Source organism: Rattus norvegicus, chromosome 1, assembly GCF_021556685.1.
Source record: "Rattus norvegicus strain SHRSP/BbbUtx chromosome 1, alternate assembly SHRSP_T2T, whole genome shotgun sequence".
NCBI lineage: Eukaryota > Metazoa > Chordata > Mammalia > Rodentia > Muridae > Rattus > Rattus norvegicus.
In genome coordinates, this window is record NC_141534.1 from 183,192,241 (window position 1) to 183,210,324 (window position 18,084).

The window sequence follows — 18,084 nt, forward strand, 5'->3', positions numbered from 1 at the left end:
GGCAGAGGGATGACAGAGGGGGAAGGTCGTGTTTGAAACTGCACAAATCTGGTCTGCACGGGGGCAGCAACCTTAAAGCTGGCCTCAGGCTATGATGTCCAGGAAAGCTGCACAAGAAACTCTAGCATCCATCTGAGCAGACAGGAAGACAAGGCTCTACTCCAAGAACCCCAGGCTGAACAGGAATGAGAAGAGAAACAACAGATCTGCCCAGCTCCGGGATCCACTAGCAACCCCAAGCAACTAGGCCTGAAGCCGGAGCAGAAACTACAATCAGGCACTGACACTAAATTACTGTGAGAGACCTCTGAAGTGAGCAGTTCTAAAGTCCCTTCCCAAGCCAAGACATACAGTACCAAGGCTTGCTGTCCCCAGTAAATAAGTGCATAATAAGTGCATACAGAGGGGTTTGAGCAGATTCCCCAGGGCAGGCAGCATGTGGGTACCGATGTTACCAGATTCTTTCTGCTTTCCCTTTCCCCGCCCAGTCTGCAACCTGCCGCTGATGTTGGGTACCCTCTCATAATCAGCTCTTGCCCCTTAGCCGAAAACTAAGAAAAACTGGAGAAGCAGAAAAGGCAGAAATCAAAAGTGAGGCGTCATGGCCAGTCTTTCTAGCCAGGGCCTCCCCAGGCTCTCTTGGCGGGTTAGGCTTCCCTTGGGAATCCTGTAATCCAGAGCTGAACTGAGCTACTCAAGTCAGCCAAGCCCGTGCCTATGGGCCTTGGGGATGAGGTGCTGAGTGCGCAGGCTAATTATACATGTGGCATTTGGGCAGCCAACTGTCCAGTTGACACCTTACCTTATGAGGAAACGTCCACCCCACCAACTGTTCAAAACAAAATGCCATCTCTGGGATCAGCTTCGCCTGCTCTGGGCCGGCTCAGGGTTGCCTTTCCTACTGCCTCTCGAACTTAGCACAAGAATGTGGCCTAGGGAGGCCAGTCGCAGGCAGGCAGGCCCGCCAGGGTTGGGGGGACAGGCGGGGCGGGCCTTGCCAGGTGTCTGTCCTGTCCCCCCTCACTATGGACCAGCTCGGGAACGTAACCACTTGACCTTTTTATTCACCAAACCCACCTTCTAGAAATAGACTGGGCGGGGCTGTGTCTGTTCTCGGGACCAGGGGGAAAACCCGGACATGTGACTACAAAGGACAGAAGAGTGGAGACCCTGGTGGGCGGGGGGAAGGGGCATTCTCTCCACTGGGTTGCTGGCTGGGCGGTTCCGCCAGGGCCAAAAGCCAAGCCACTGGAGTTCACTCTGGAGCTCAGCGTCCAGCACCGGGAAGTCACCCGTACTCCCTTTCAGACAGTGAAAGTGGTGGTCCCGAGCCTAGTCCATTGTGCCACTGGGACAGCTTTGGGCTATCTTGAGACTGAAACTTCAAGTTCGGCCCTTACAGGAGGCGACACACAGAAGCAGCCTAGAACAGCCCATCTTGCTAACTAGCAGCCCTGCCAGCCACAGTAAATGACTTATTTTAGACCACAAACAGGAGCGGCTGTCAATAACTGGTCATTCACACAAACAAACATTTTCATACTTGGTCAGAATCAGACAAGCTTAACTAAAACTCAAAGGACGCCGGAAACGACCACCTTTTATCTGTCCGAACACACCAATTCTTTTTATCTTAAAGCTGCGCGGACCCGGAGCTAATCTGTCCTCCGCAGAGCCTGGCCGTTCCTTTGCAGCAGTTCAGCCCCAGCAGCCTTTGCACAAGCCCGGGTCCTTCTTCGCACTGCCCTTTAAGGGAGAAAGCCGAAAGCAGCTCCCCCGGGGCAGGCGGGCCTCGCCAGCACCGCCTCCCGCCCAGGGCCCAGCCGGTGCTGCGAACATCGGCCCGCAGCAGATAGGGCAGCGGGCAGCGGTAGCGGGCCGGGCAGAGAGCCTAGAGGGACGAAGGTTGCGGGTCAGGCTCTGAGCCGAGGGTGCCGGCTGAAGCGCAAAGGACCTGGAAGTCGAACCCGCGCGAGCCTTACGGGGCCGCCCCTCGCCCACGCCGCCAGCGGGCCAGCCTGCGCAGCAAGCGTGCTGAGCAAAGAGGACCACCGTTGGGTTGCGAACTGCCTTGGAGTTCAGTGTGTGTATTGCTGAGAAGACCATAAAAAGTAAAGTTCAGTAATGGAGGGAGTGAGGGGACTGGAACTCGAATGTCCCGGGAAAGTCGTGGGCAGCCCTGGTAGTGGAGGGCGAGGAGCGAGCGCGCGGCTTCTAGCCACCCGGGTTTTCTTTAGTTCTCCGGGCAAACTTCACCCCTGATGAGGAGTGCTATGGAGATCCTGGAGTCCCGCCCGCCCTAGGCCAGCGACAACCCCACAACTAACCAACGATCCCAAACCGAAATGGGAGGTTCAGAAGCCCAGCGGGTCCTCCGGGTCCCTGCTCCCCAGACTGGCTGACACTGACGCCTCTTAGAACTGTGGCGGCGCAGTCACACCGCGAATCAACCCGACACTTTTCAAGAAAACAAAATATTCATTCGCTAAGAAAACTTACTTCGCATTTAGTTTGGGGTGGGGGGGGCAGTTTAGGTCGGCTCTAAGGGAAGCCCGTTTTGTCCAGATTAGATTTTGTCTACTTATGGATCAGCCCTTGGGTGAGGGTTTAATTTATGGCTTATGCATTCTTTTAAGGTCGATTTACATGACCTCCGGCTACAACTGAGACTGCCGAGGAGGGCACTCCAGCCGTCAGTCGGCCAAACCCACAATTACAACAGCCCTCCCCCATCTTCTGTGGCTTAGACTCCCCTGGCAAGCTAACTGTTCGTGTTCTCTCTCTCTCTCTCTCTCTCTCTCTCTCTCTCTCTCCCTCTCCCTCTCCCCCTCCCCCTCCCCCTCCCCCTCCCCCTCCCCCTCCCCCTCTCCCTCTCCCCCTCCCCCTCTCCCTCTCCCTCTCCCTCTCCCTCTCCCTCTCCTCCCTCCCTCTCCCTCTCCTCCCTCCCTCTCCCTCTCCCTCTCCTCCCTCTCCCTCTCCCTCTCCCTCTCCCTCTCCCTCTCCCTCTCCCTCTCCCTCTCCCTCTCCCTCTCCCTCTCCCTCCCTTCCTCCCTCTCTCCTTTCTTGTTTCTTCTTGTTTCTCTTGTTTCTTCTTTTTATGACTTTACTTTTTGATATTATGAATAACATGAAATATCACTTTGAAAGTTTCGCTAAAACTTTCTCAAAACCCAAGCAAGCATGCCGCGATGAAAGATCCAGTGTTTCACAAAGCCCTCAAGATGTTGCCCTCTTGTGGGTACAAAGGGCATTGCCAGCCAAGAGCCCCATCTGAACCCTAAGCTGGAGGACAGAGCGAGTGAAAGGAAGAGAGGGTAGGAAGAGAGGAAAGAGGGGAGAGGGGGGAGAGAGGGAGAGGGAGAGAGAAGGAGGGGGAGAGAGAGAGAGAGAGAGAGAGAGAGAGAGAGAGAGAGAGAGAGAGAGAGAGAGAGAGAGAACACTAACACAACACAGTAGGCACACCAACTTCTTCCACCCCACACTTGTGCAAACTTCCATGAAATACCTACCTCGAACTTTACGGAGACTTAACAATTCACTCTCTAAGCCACCTGACTTCTTTTTCATATCATTCCCACTTCTATAGATTATCTACTTGGGGAGGCGAAGGTGGAGGAATTAGGTGGGCCAAGAGGGCAGACAGATTTCCGGACGAATACTTGCGATGGCGATAACACTTCTGCTGTCAAAGGTGGCTTTGGTTGTCTCTCCCTGCCCTTTTGCCTCGGTGTCCTACGCACAGTTATCTGCGGCTACAACGTGTGTTTTCTCGGAGTGATTTGGGGAAGGGGTGGGGGCAAGAAAACCAGAAACCCGCCACGCAGATCTGTCACCGCCTCCGGAGTAAGGCACAACTCTCCAAGAGAGGCAGGCATCCTGAGGAACAGCGAGTCCACAGCAAGCGAGCGGCGCCGGGCCCCTTTCTCTACCTCGGCTCGCCCGCCTGCCTGCCCGCCGGATAGCGCCCTCCTCCCAGTCCCCTCCCGGCCAGCCGCGACTCTGCCAAGGGCTGCGCTCGCCTTCCTCGCGTCCCTCCGCTGTCCCACCCCAGCCGCCGTCCCCGCGCAGAGAAACTAACCCCAGAGGTGCCGGGAAGGGCAGGAGTGGGAGGCGCTGAGGCCGGTGCCCAGCCTGGCGCGGGGCTCCTGTCCCCTACCCCCTCCGGCGCCCCAACAGGTAGCTCGCACTGCTGCCCTCTCACTCAGCCTCCCTCGCTCTCCTAAGTCGTTCGCTCCGTCCCGGTTACCTGGGCGGGCTCCAGGATGGTACCTCACGGGAGGGCTCCTTGTGCGCTGCGCCGCGGGAGTAAAAGGCATTAAAGAAAAAGGGAAAGATACAAATTTTAAAAATTAAAGAAAGGGGAGTCGGTGCTAGGTCAATTAGCTGAGCCTGGGGAGCAAGGGAACAGGTCCCCAGCGCTGCGTCCCGGCCTGCCGCCCGTTAACTCAAGTCTGCGGGGGTGTCCTGTCCCGGGCCCTGGGGGGAGCGCTGAGCGCACAAGTTTGCTGCCGGGGTGCCAGGAGGTGCACGCGGAGCCGGGTGACAGGGGGCTTCCCCCCTTGAAACAAGTGGAGGCGATGGTTAGTGCTGTCAATCTTGGCAATCAGTGTGAGCGGCCATGTCGTAAGTATTCAAAGCATTTCCCGTCGTGCAACATCAGAAAGTGAGTGGCCAGGGCATTGATCTGAGAGAGGGAGAGGAGGAAGGGCTCCCCTCCCAGACAACACAGGCAAGATGAGACAAGAGGCGAAGGAGGCAGCAAGCCAGGCGGGGCGGCTGGGAGGGAGGGGGAAGGGCTGGGGAAGAAGGGAGGGGAGAGCAGGAGGCAGAGGCAAGAGCAAGCCTCTGAGAGAGGAGGGCAGAGAGATCAGCTAGAACAGAGACTGGAATTAGAGAACGCGCCCCAGGACGCAGAGAGTGGAGCAACGGTTACAGGGGGATGAAGAGGAAAGAGATTCCCGGCAAAAGGGAACAAGGAACAAGAACTAGGTGGGGGCGAAGCAGGCTGAAAAGAAAGGGCCGAGGGAGCATGGGTAAGGGGCTGGGACTGCCGGAGAAGGAACCGAGAAAAAGGTGGGAGAAAGGTAGGCAGCTCTGAGAAAATGAGGAGCAAGGCGAAGAAGCAAAGGCGTCAATTGGCAAGAAAGTAAAGGTGGCCCTTTGAGCTTCAGAAAAGTTAAGTGACAAGGTCTGAAGGTTAAAAACTACTCATACTAAACTAGAAGGTCCCAGTGGTTGAGGGAGACACTGAAGGAGAAGGACAGGGAAGGACGTGGACCAGGGAGGAGAAAGATGGCTTTGGGGGCGAGTAATGCAGATGAGAGAGAAGTCAGCAGAGTGGAGAGAAAAGGATGCAGGAAACAGAGATCATAAAACCATCAATGCGTAAAACCTCAGTGAATGGAGAAGAAAAACCTAAATAATATAGGAGAAACTAAAAGAAAAAGAAATCGGCGTAACAAATCCCTAACTTTGTGGGTAGTCTTGTCCTGGAAGCCATATGACTGATGTTCACAGGATAAAATTTCTATAAAAAGATATGTGCAAACACCACAGAAGGCTTCATACCTGTACAATAAATAAAATGGCTGAACGTCTATCCTAAAGAACTGAGTGGGTGACACATGTGCATTAACTCAGCCTTGCAAAGACACACTGGAAGGGACAATCTCAAATGTCTGAGCTGGAGACTGGAGATGTTGAAAAGTTTCAAGTCGACCAGAATAGCACATAAAATTGTATGTTCAGATATAAACAATTATTTAATAAAAAGCACTTCCTCCCAATAAAAGCCCTATCCCAGCTCAAGATGCCCTTTTGAGCCATGTGTAGGGTGAACTAATGGTGTGACAGATGCAAAATGTCCAAATGAGTAGAGGCCTGGAACTTTATCTCAAGGCAAAGACAACTGGAGGACCAGAAACAGAGGGAACATTGATGGTGTCGGGAGTTGAGAAAAGAGAAAGAGTAAGTGAGAAAACTATCTGTGACTTCATCAGGTTGCTAGCAAGAGGCAGTGTGCAAAAGGTGAGGTTGGCCTGCCTCAAGCAAGGCCCAGAAGAAAGAAAAGGAAGGAAGGAAGGAAGGAAGGAAGGAAGGAAGGAAGGAAGGAAGGACGGAAGGAAGGAGGGAGGCACGCACTGAGGTTAGTGGAAACCTATATCAGGAACAAAGCTAGGAGCGAGGTTCTAGTTAATCAACATAACCTGCAGAGACTTTAAAGGCTTCTACTTTGTAAAAACTGACAAAAGAGAGCTCCTTTGAGATGCCTTCTAAGGAGAAGGCTCAGGAATGATGACCAACAAGAGGAAGACCTCCCATAGATAGAGGCAAGAATAAAAGAGGGAAAGCCTCATCTTTGTTAGCCAGGCAATGGAAGGAACTGGCTCCTAATGCTTACTCCATGTTAATTAGCTTCCATATGAACTCCAAACAAGAGAGAGGTGGGATGGAGGCGGACAGCCTGGAAGAAGGCAGAGACTGGTTGTTTCTGCTCCATGGAAAGCACAGAGCATGAGGGTTCCGAGTTTGGAGGCTGCATGTTTAAATGGCCTGATGAAAGCTGCCTGGGAGGAAAGTAGTCCTGGGCAAGAAATGTTGAGATTTCCATTGCTCATAACTGCATCTAGGTAGTGGGACTAGAGAGCCAGGAGGTGTGATCTCCAGCACCTATAGGCCAGATGCTTACCTAGCAGGGTTCCTTAGAATGCGGGCCGTCCTAAGACCTAACGTCCAAAGGGAAGCTCAAATCTGCACTTCCGTCTTAGAAAGCTCCCCCACTTGTTTTTGAGCGAGGCTCCACTTGGCCCAGCTCTGAATTCCTAAGCCTTGGACTCTTCAGCTGCCTCAGCTGCCTTCCTTAGAATTCAAACTAGGGTGCCAGAAATCCTGTCCAAATCCTACAGGTCGAACTAAATGACCTACCCTAAAAGCCTGCAAAGAGAAGAAGCGCCAAGTTAGGTGTCAATGACCAATTCGCAGGAAGAGTCATTCAAACAGATGAGCCATTGCATAAGCAAATATGGGCGCCACTGGGTTCCTCCTAATTGCTGAGGCAGGTTTGGCTTTCCCAACAACAGTCCAATGGTCTTTTTAAATCACAGAGTACTCCGGGATCTGGGAAACAGACCCAGCCGACCAGAAAGCAGGCCGCTGGGCTGGCGGAGGCAAGAAGGAAAAGAAAACGTTACCAAGATTTTTGTGATCCAAGGTCCTAGTACCCTCTGCAAATGAGTTCAAGAGACCTCGTTAGAGTTCAAGTCATAAACTAGTAACAGCATAGATGGCTGAGGGGCAAACGACCTAGAGCAGGTGACAATGTTGTGTCCCAAAGGAAAGAAACCAAAGTTTGGGGTCTGGGCATCACAATCCAGAGGGCACCGAGTGACATGTGGCCCGGGGGAAGTAGGGGTGTGTGCTTGCTAAGGGTTTCCTCCAAAGCCTTGAGCACCAGCTGTACTACGCAAGTGGGCGAGGCAGAGAGCCAGGCATCCGCTGATGTGGTGGGCTTTCCACCTGATCCGCACCGCCTGCGGGTTCCAAGAAGTCTACGAAGGGCACCCGACACCGCATCCCAATCCTGGAACACACACGCTCACTTCTCCTGGGGTCCGGAGCCATCTCCACACGAACCCAGGCTTTGAAATGCCAGGACTCAGAAGGGAAGAAGAGGCCAGCGGGTGGGGCTGACTTACCTGCGTGCTGCGGTTGCTGCCTGGGCGCCCGCTGTGTTTGTGTCCCTTTGCACCTCGACCAACCAAAGGCAACTCGGCTTTACTAAGTTTGGCCTCGCACCTCCAGAGAAGAGGCACGAACTGGTGAGACAAGGCGCGCACGGTTCCTGGAGAGAGGTTCCCCCCTGAACTTGGGATGGGGCAACGCAAATAATCCTGCTTCAGAAGTTAGTATTTAAAACACCCACGCAAAAAAAAAAAAAGAAAAAGGAAGGAAAGGAAAGGAAAGGAAAGGAAAGGAAAGGAAAGGAAAGGAAAGGAAAGGAAAGGACAGAACAGCCGTTAAAACCTCGAGTTCTCCCTGTGAAAGGCTCACTTACACCAACCGGGCGGATCATTCAGACCTACATGACTTCATCTTAAGGTGGCCAACTTCTCCCAGAAAGGGCTTCATAGCTACTGTGTGAACAGGACAAAGATGTCACTCACTCCAAAACACCAAGGAGAACTTTTAACAAAACGAAGAGTATGTGAAAGAGTGTAAAAGGCAAAGGGGAAGTTGAAAAACTTTAATTACAGCGTGGAGAAAAGTTTTCGCCATTGGTCTCCTTAACCCTGGATGACAAACACCCGAATGCTCCAGCAGCCCGCGGCACTTTAAGTTTGGGAGAAGCAGATCTTATCAACTCCCAAATAACAGTGCCCTTGGGACAGTCAGTGCCTCAAAGAGGTTAGAACTCCTGTTTCAGCAACAAAAGCAAACCGTGAATAATATTCTTCGTCCTTTAAGATGTCATTTCGCAGAAGGACAAGGCATGCGCCTGGACTTTAAGCGGATGGAGAATAACATTAAATTTCATTTGAATCTGAGCAACATCCAGTTGAGAAAAGCACAGCCACAGTGACAGGAGCAACAGAGCACCGTCACAAAGAAGGTAAGGAAAGTGGTAAAAATACATGAACTTCTGTTTTCAAAAAACAATAAAGATAAATAAAAAGTAAGTTTTATAAACATGCCTTTCCTAGCTTAGGAAAGTTCATTTCCCAATGTGCTTTTGCTGTCAAAGGTGCAAAGCCAAGGCGAGGGAGTGCGTGGCTGGAATCTGCATGCTGATAAGAGAAGGGTGATGTACTTACAGTGACAGAGGGCAGGCTGCGGGAGAAAAGCTGTTTGTGTTAGCCTGCGAGTTACCCAGGGCTGCAGTGAGAGCCGAAGGGAGGAGGCGTGGGAGTGCCCGTCTGCGTACACCTTCACCGCGTCTCATTACATCTGCCAGCCTCTCTCTCCCTCTCTCTTTCATTTCCACATTCCCTTTGTTCCTGAAAAAAAATCTACACGTCACATCAGAGTCCCCAGATGCAGTCTACACCAAAGAAAAAAATGAATAATTCAATCAAACTGTGCATAGTCTCTAAGGCAATAAATCTATCGCACTTAAAGAAACGAAGGGTAATTACTACCATAGAATTAGAATAAGGCCAAAGACCAGAGATGTCGCTGAGTCTCTGGATAAACTCCACAGTCAAATAAAGTTTCATTTATTTAATCCTTTTTACATCTCGAACGGAAAGTCAGACAAAAAAATTTAAACTTATTTTAGAGCTATTCGCGTCTTTTGAAACACAGTCTAGAGAGTGGGGGAGGGTATTGGAGGGTCTACCTTGTTCAAAAGCTCCCAAAGACATCAGCTGAGCGCCAAGCACAGACACCAACCAAGACAATGCGTGCCGGTGGAGCCTGTCCAGAGCCCATTTCTCCCACTCCACCCTCCTCCACTCCCCTCTCTACAGCAGAGCGCCCTCCGCTTGCCCACCACTGTGACTCGACAGGAGGGCAGCTGTAATCTGAGAGCCTTACCTGCGGCAGTGCGAAGACCCAAAAGAAACCGTCTTTCGCTGCCACCAACACCCCGTGCCATTCCTACGCACCCCTCCAAAGTCCTGTAACCATCTAGATCTTCCATCTGCCTACGAGAAACTGTATACCGGATTTCCCCCCACCCCCCCCCCCCCAGGACTGAATGGAAGCGCTATACGGAACTGACTTCTGGATATGCCCTGGGTTGAGTTAAAGCGATGTCTGGAAAGGAAAAGAAGGGGAGGAAAAAAGGAGGGGGCAACTCAAGCCCTATCCAAGTTAGTCAGAAGGCGGTGTTAGGCGGGAAGCGCCTACGGGAGAAACAGCTGGGCTGCACACTGGCCGTGAAGATCGCAGTTCTAGGAACCGTGTCCTTCGTCCCAGAGGTAAGACTGTATGACTGTCGCATGCTTATTCTTTCACTGTCTCTCTTCCCCGCCCACAACTATCCCTACCCCTAGGGTCGGCCTGCGCGCACCCTAGAGGACTCCAGCGCAGCAAAGAGCTGTATTTTCCAGAGCCACTCATAAATCGTGGTGTCACTGAACAGAGATCTGCAAACCTGCTGTTTGTGGCAGTCCCGCCAGTTGCTCACTGACCCAGGGTACTCGGGACACATAGTGGGCGGGAGCCCCGGCCAGCGGGCCAGCCGGGTCGCGGGAGCCTGCAGGCTCAGGTGATTCCAGGAAACCTCCAGCGTCCCAAACGGGTTGGGGCTAGAGTTTCCATCCTAGAAGCGCTTCTGCCTGCTTCAGCGGATACACAGACGCGCGCGCGAGCGTGTACACACACACACACACACACACACACACACACACACACACACAGAGTCACTAAGTCAGTCACGCACGAACGCACGGCTGACATTCCGGCCCAACGACCCGTCTACAAGGGCCCCCTTAACAGTCAATTCAGCTCTCTGAGGAGCAGCTGGGAAACTGGGATTCGTGGATGAGGCCACGGGTGCCAACCGCCAGTGCAGTCTTTGTTTACGTGCCTCGGTCGCCACCTTGAGGTGGAGCGCAAGAGTGCGCTGGGCTCAGAGCCACCAAGATCCATCAAGCAGATGGAGCTGGCAGCCAGGACAACCTCTGGGACAGAAAAAAAGAAAAAGTCCACGAAGGTCCCCCTGGAGCAGAGGAGTCCGGGAAGCCGTACTACTGGGAAACCCGAGTCAGGAGATGGCAGAGAGACACCTGCTAGTGCCAGTACCCGGTGCGCTGCGTTCTCTCACTAGACTACAAACCTGGGATTAGAGAACAGATCCAAGATAGAACTTTTATCACTAACTACCCAGGCAGAGAATGGGTAGTTAGCTTGAGAAAGACACGTCCTCAGCTCCTATAAGACGGAGAACATGGCTCCTGGCCGACTCGGCCTCTCTTGGGTTCCTTTGCTTTGCTCTTCAACGGGAGACAAAGGTACTTAGAGATGCCATAAGCAGAGGTCTCAAGATGAGAACCCAGAACAGGGGCGGAACGTTGAGGCAGCATAGTTGTCTGCTGTGAAAGCTGAGTCCCATTTCCCGAAAACTTAGGGCTTCCAGGCACCTTAAGAATAGGTTTGGTAAAACAATGGTGTGCTGTTAATTGCTTCACCTGCTTTCATTTCTGAAGCCCATTTTCACTCACTGCTCTGCAGATATATTTGCTGTGGATATTCAGCCCTCTTGCTGAATCTTGCCCCAACCTACTGCAGTCGCTCTTTGTTATTCCTGGACAAGTGGCTTCAAGGCTTAGAGGCATCTTACAAAGCCATCCCAAAGGTCCTCCTCAGAGAGCTGCCCTGAGAACACCTCTGAGATTTTTCACTGCTGCTTGGGTACATAAATGTTATTTAAATATGATGCTTTACAAAAGAAGAATTGTTTAAGAAAAAGGACACTTGGGACCTATTTTGAGTTATATGAAAGCTTAAACCAGGTCTGGCTGACACCAGCTGCGGCCTCCAGTATTTGGCCAGCAATAAATAAATAAAAGGAAATTTGTAAATAGGTCCACAGCAATATTATGCTAACGGCCAAAAGGAAATGTTTTCTCTGAAAAGAGTAGCAACAAGCCTCTAAGCCAGACCACTCTCCTGATTCATGCTACAGCCCAGCAAATCAATGGTGCCTTTACTCATGTGGAAAGCTGAGTGTTATTGAATATAGTACTGAAGTTTCCCAGGGAATCCCAATTATAGAAACACCTGTGCTAAGTAATGTTATTCTAATCCACTATGAAAATCGTAAGTATGTAATAGCCCTCAAATCATCTCATTTCTTAGTCACAGTGGGGTGGGCCAACTTCATGGAAGAACATTAGACTTGTACAATGCCCCAGAGCCCTAACTCAAAGGAAGCTTGGCTTTGCTATACATAATACTGGCCATTCACTTCATCTTAAATGAGATGGGCATACATTGAAGCCAACATAACTGGCAGAGACCAAGCTTAGGTAGACATATCAAAAAAAAAAAAACTGGAAAACACATTGAATGTGCAGTCAGAGACCAATTCCATAATTTTTAAACAAAAATCCTTGCAGTACAAGCTGACATTATTCAATGGCATACTTCCCATGACTATAAATGGAATATAAATGGGAAAATGTATGAAATTACACCATCATAAATAAAGAATATGGTAAGAAACCATTGTAACCCTTTACTACCACTCCAAAGTCTATATAAATCAACTACACTTTAAAACCATCAAGCTAACCTTTCTGAAATGCTCTGTGAAAGAACACATCAGGATTACAGCTGCGATACCACTGGATAACACTGACGCTAATGCCACTGAAGCAGTCACTGAAATAGAAAGGCTTGTCATACACCCAAATGTCTCTTTGAAAATCCTACCTGGAATGTGGGGGTTTTTTAACCAAAATAAAAGCCATTTGGATAATTAACACATTTAGCACACACCAGGTAGGGGAGATACAATGAAAAGTTGTTTCAAACACAGTAGTAAACTTCCTGCACTAAAACTCCCAGTGCCCCTCACAATAGTATGATAACTGTGTTACCCTTTCACCATCCAGTGAAAAGGGTGGCACTGCCTCATAGGTGCTGCTGACTGACTAGAAAAAATACCTGCCTCCTTCCAGACTGAAGTTTACCACTGGCTAAGATGACTGTCATTCCATTTACTATACACTCAGGCTACACAGGAAACAGTGGGCAAATCAATATGACACCTATTGTAACTGCCTCATAAAAGGCAGACAAGGGTCCGCTTACCAGTCACTGCCAGCAAGGCAGCTTACTGACGTTACCCTTCTTCAGACGTTTGATTGTTTTCTTTAGGAATGTTATATGATATGCATTGTGTTTTTAAAACTGAATTTGGTGTCCTATAATTTTAAAGTTTGGTACTTGACAATCTCTTTTTTGAAACCACAGATTGCTTTTTAAAATGTCTAAGTACAGGGTGTCTGTTGCATTCACTGAGGGCCTAACACGTGAAAAGCAAGTCATTGAAAGCATGTTAACCAAGGATTTATGTTTTGCATTTTTATAATTCAATGAACATTAATTAAAATGACTTTTATAAAATATGTCAGTAAAAATATTGTTTGGTTTTTGATAATTCCACCTGACTTTAAATTATCTTATTCAGTATATACTATTTAAATTAAATATCTCACTTATTTTTATCAACCAACAATGTTTTTTACATTTGTAAAATACAAATTTTAAAATTATACATTTTTAATTTATCAAATGATATATCTAAAAGCATCTTTATTTAACAAGAGAGTCCATGGTTATAACTAAATAGCATATTTTTAAATCAGTCCTAAAGCAAATTCAAACTGTATTTCAAATCAAAATGTTTAATATCAATGCTGAGCAAATATCCTTAACTGATATGATACATGTCATTATCATATATCATAACCATATATTATACTTTAGAGATGTGAGCCTCTTGACCTCAAACAGCAAAGGTTGAATAAGCCAGTGTTCCCAAGGATTTGAATAGTCACCATTACTTAAGTAGCTCATTGGATGTTATTGAATTTTTAGTGTTTGTTAGATTTTTTTACATTAGTTTGAGTATATTGTCTTTCCAGTAGGGATAGAGAGGGAAACAGCCATGTTGAAAGTCTGCAGCATTTGCTGGCCCCCCTATTCATTCAGTCTCTTCAAGGAAACCAAGAATGAAAGGTTCTCTTATCCACACTTAAAAGTTCAGTACTGTAGACTTCTGAGGAAAATACATAAGCCCAAGAGTTCATACAAAACCTCTTCGGATTGTTTGCAGCATGTTAACCATCTGATTTTCAGAGTTGATGAAACTCAGTACTAAAATGAATATTAAGCAAATAACTGTTGCCTACACTCACTAGAATTAGCATACTTCAGATTATAGTTTATAAATTTTTAAGAACATGAGCATCATGATATGGTTGTCATAGAAACTGCAACAATATGTCATTTAATTTAATTTTCTATGTAATGATAAGGCCTACATCATTCCAATACAAGTTTAAAAAGCAAAAAAAAAAAAAAATGCAGTAAGAGTCCAACTTCTACCAGCTTGGAAAATGATAAAGTGCAAGTTTTTTAAGAAAGAAAAATAACAATACATTCTAATTGCATGGTAAGATGGCAATTTAATAAAGGTCATAAAAGGCTTTAAATGAGCACATTCTGAAAAAAGTTTTTATTAACAATCAACTACTTCTCTTAGTATTCCTTACTCTTGTTACACAGGCCTATTTATAGGTAACAAAAATTATTGGTTATTATGTGTTACTTAATTATTAAATTATGGGTGCTCTTTATGCTCTTGAGAGATGGATGCAGTTGCTCTCACATTATAAATTCAGAACAACTAGAACAGAATTTTAATATTTTTAGTGATTATTTCAACAGAGCCTCTGATTTAGAAAGAAGTGCCACTACATTACTGCAAATGCCTTCACAGTATATCACTGCCAGGGATTCTCTGTTGACATTAATGGCTCAATTATTGGAACAGAAAAAGCCTATGAAAATAAAGCATATTTTCTGAAGACAGAAGACTTGATGCCCCAAATTAATCTGTCTTTGGCTACCAAATATCTTTTCCTTATATTTTCTATCATTGAACATTTCAATATGGAATATACCCATGAAATTTTAAATATATATTATATACTTAAACTCTATTTATACTGCATATTTTGTATGTAATTTAGCCTTTGTTAATATTTCATTTGCAAAAAAAAATTTCATGAAAATGTTGTACTTCTACAAGTGATTTTTGAGAAGTGAATGGAGGGTAGCATGGTTTTACAGTCTGAGAAACAACCTGAAAGGGGAATGGAAACATATATAACATAGCCTTCTTGATAGGATTAAGAGGATTCCAACGCTTTTAAATGCCAGTTTTCCTGACAATTAACAATGAAAAGCAGATGTTTACAACGCTGTTCCCTACGTTGTCTTAAGAGATGATGAAGGATGGTTTGTGGGTAGTAAGAATGAAAAGCCATATAACTGCTTGCCGGGTATGTATTTAAAAGCATTTTCATTGGCTTACTTATTGTTAATAGAGAAAGAAAAACACTTTGTGCTGTACACACTGTGTGACTGTGACTATAGAAACTGCCATCGTAAAGTCCTCAAAAACTCTTCAGATGTAATTTACAAAGATAATAATAACACAGAATTATTTCACTTCTCTGAATGCCACACATTTGCATACCAGGACTTTGTACAATGTAGTCATAATGCACATTCATAATGGCAAGGGCTCCATAGCACGTTAGCTGCAACACACAGGCTGTGCTTTACACAATCTGTCTCACCAAGTTTTACTCACTGTTGTCAAAACGTTCATCTTAGTAAGCCAGGTGTTCAGTGCATACAGACCTGAGAGACCACATTAGCAACTGCAGCACCATTGTAAAAAAACACAAGGAAGCTGAAACCCACGGAAACAGTAGCAGGGTGTGACATGGAAAAGTTACAAGTGAGTATTTTTTAAAGTTATATGTGATAACCATGGCCCTTTATTACCAGAAATAAACTTCAAAAATTGCTGATGCTCAGAGTTTAGTTTTCATATTACTATCTATTGAACCAAGTATGTGCTAGATATTTTTAATGTTTAAATTTTTAAAAATGCATTTGTAATGAGCCTTCTTCTTGCAGCATTTATCTCCTGCCTACAGGAGTGATTGTGTGTGTTATCCATTAAAGACAGCAAAATATCTAATCAGGTCCGTGTCCATGAGGAACTCTGCCCATGAGATCACTCTGGAGGACGTGAATGGAACTTGGCGGAGCCCACAAATACAGCATTGCTGCTGCCCACATGGCTATTCTCTCACGTGACCTCTGATGCTTTTCATATTTGTCAGAATGGAAAAGATATTTTTGGAGCACAATGAAGAGAAAAAGAAAGCAAGAATCACAACTTGTAAAATTACCTTGATGAACATAAGCTGAGCATAAATATCTAATTAGGAAAATCTTTGAATACACTAAAATATATACACACTATCACAACTAAACTTTTATTTATATGGGAAATGTGACAGATAATTTTTGTCCCTGGTACTTAGAAAATATTCACTAACTAGTAGATATTTATTCTTGTGAATATTATTGTTGAAATTAAATCTATTTCCACATGAAATTTCAATTAACTCTCAAATTATGATAACATATAAATGATATTCACATACTTCATTCAATTTAAAAAGGGTGTTTTGAAATGTAAGTTAAACATTACATGGGTGCAGGATACTTAACCACAGGGAAAAGAAAACTCTTTCAGGCCAACAATATTTTAGCCCTTGGTATCATTTTGTTAGCTAAAAGATCACTGAAATCTTCAACAGCCTCTCTATGACCCTATCCTCCTATAATATTTAGTATACAACAGGGAGAAATTTGTAAAACTGCTTGAGTTTGGTTTAAAAATGAAACGTTTTACTTTCATTCTCATTTTCAAACAGCTATTTAGGGTAATATTTTATCTGATAATGTTCAAGAAATAGTTTGCAGAGTTAACAAAAGATTTACTTTTATCACTGACACACACACCCCTTCTATCTCCAGGGCCCTATCTCAGGCTCTCCTGGATGGGATTCAGTATGTGATCCAGTCCAGGTTTGCCTTGAAGTTTAGTCATCCTGACCCAGCCTCTCAAATATCACTGGCATTTTCTGGTGAGGATGAATTATCTATATGGATTTTAAAAACAAAAAGTCAGAAGAGCTTCCAAAATGACAGGAAGTGAAACCCACTCTCTCCATCAGCTTTGAAAACACTTTCATATTTTACGTTCCCAAAATGCTCCAATTTGCTTTCCTGCTGCTGTAATAAACATCGTTAGGGAGGAAAGGGTTTATCTACCTTCTATTTCCAACTCACAACCCCTCACTGCGCAACCAGAGAAGGCTAGCATGTGTTCTTGCTCTCTCCTGGCTCTCACTGACATTCAGGTACCTTTCTTACGGAGTTTAAGCCCAGCTGTCCAATGATGGTTCCTCCTACAATGGGCTGGACCCTCCCACATCAATCAACAATGAAGAAAATGCCTCTGTAACAGTCAGGTGCTGGCAGAGCCTCTCAGAGGACAGTTATACCAGGCTTGGCAAAGGGGAGCGAGGATGGGACCAGGAGAGGTAAATAAATATGTAAATAAATAAAATAACTAATAAAAAGAAAGAAAAGAAAAAAGAAGAAAGAAAATGCTAATTATTTATAATAGCCAGAAGCTGGAAAGAATCCAGATGTCCTTCAACAGAGGAATGGATACAGAAAATGTGGTGGGGCTGGAGAGATGGCTCAGTGGTTAAGAGCACCGACTGCTCTTTCAGAGGTCCTGAGTTCAATTCCCAGCAACCACCTGGTGGCTCACAACCATCTGTAATGGGATCTTGTGCCCTCTTTTGGTGTGTCTGAAGACAGCTACAGTGTATTCACATAAATAAAATAAGTCTTAAAAAAAAAGAAAACAAAGAAAATGTGGTACACAATGGAATACTACTCAGCTATTAAAACAATGTCTTCATGAAAATCATGGGCAAATGGATGGAACTAGAAAATATCATCCTGAGTGAGGTAAACCAGTCACAAAAGAACGGGTATGCACTCACTGATGAGTATTAGCCTAAAAGTTCAGAATACCCAAGATACAATTCACAGACCACATGAAGCTCAAGAAAAATGACCTAAGTGTGGATGCTTCAGTCCTTATTAGAAGGGGGAACAAAATACTCACAGGAGGAAATACAGGGACAAAGTGTGGAGCAGAAACTGAAGGAAAGGCCATCTAGAGACTGCCCCACCTGAGGATCCATCCCATATACAGTCACCAAACCCAAACACTATTACTGATGCCAAGAAGTGCATGCTGACAGGACCCTGATATAGCTGTCTCCTGAGAGGCTTTGCCAGAGCCTGACAAATACAGAGGCAGATGTTCTCAGCAAACCAGTGAACTGAGAACGGGGTCCCCAAAGGAAGAGTTAGAGAAAGGACTGATGGGATTGAAGGGGTTTGCAACCCCATAGGAAGAACAAGAATATCAACCAACCAGAGCTCCCAGGGACTAAACCACCATCC

General features: G+C 46.4%; 1 protein-coding gene and 1 long non-coding RNA gene across 32 annotated transcripts in view; one reads left to right on the top strand and one right to left on the bottom strand.

The window, feature by feature from the left end:
* The window catches only part of Sox6 (SRY-box transcription factor 6), a 608,765-nt gene that overhangs the window by 544,906 nt on the left and 45,775 nt on the right, over window positions 1–18,084 (bottom strand). For 6 of the 30 annotated variants that reach the window (XM_087657939.1, XM_087657833.1, XM_087657688.1 and 3 more), the window contains exon 1: window positions 4,247–4,665. The exons of 10 other annotated variants lie outside the window; for them this stretch is intronic. The gene's annotated coding sequence lies outside the window, so the exon portion shown is untranslated. 30 annotated transcript variants of the gene reach the window in all.
* The window catches only part of LOC147996941 (uncharacterized), a 51,560-nt gene continuing 43,115 nt past the window's right edge, over window positions 9,640–18,084 (top strand). Inside the window, exon 1 of one of the 2 annotated variants that reach the window (XR_015652401.1) lies at window positions 9,640–9,917. This is a non-coding gene — a long non-coding RNA (uncharacterized LOC147996941). The remainder of the gene's footprint in view (window positions 9,918–18,084) is intronic. The other variant, XR_015652402.1, reaches the window with a different exon arrangement.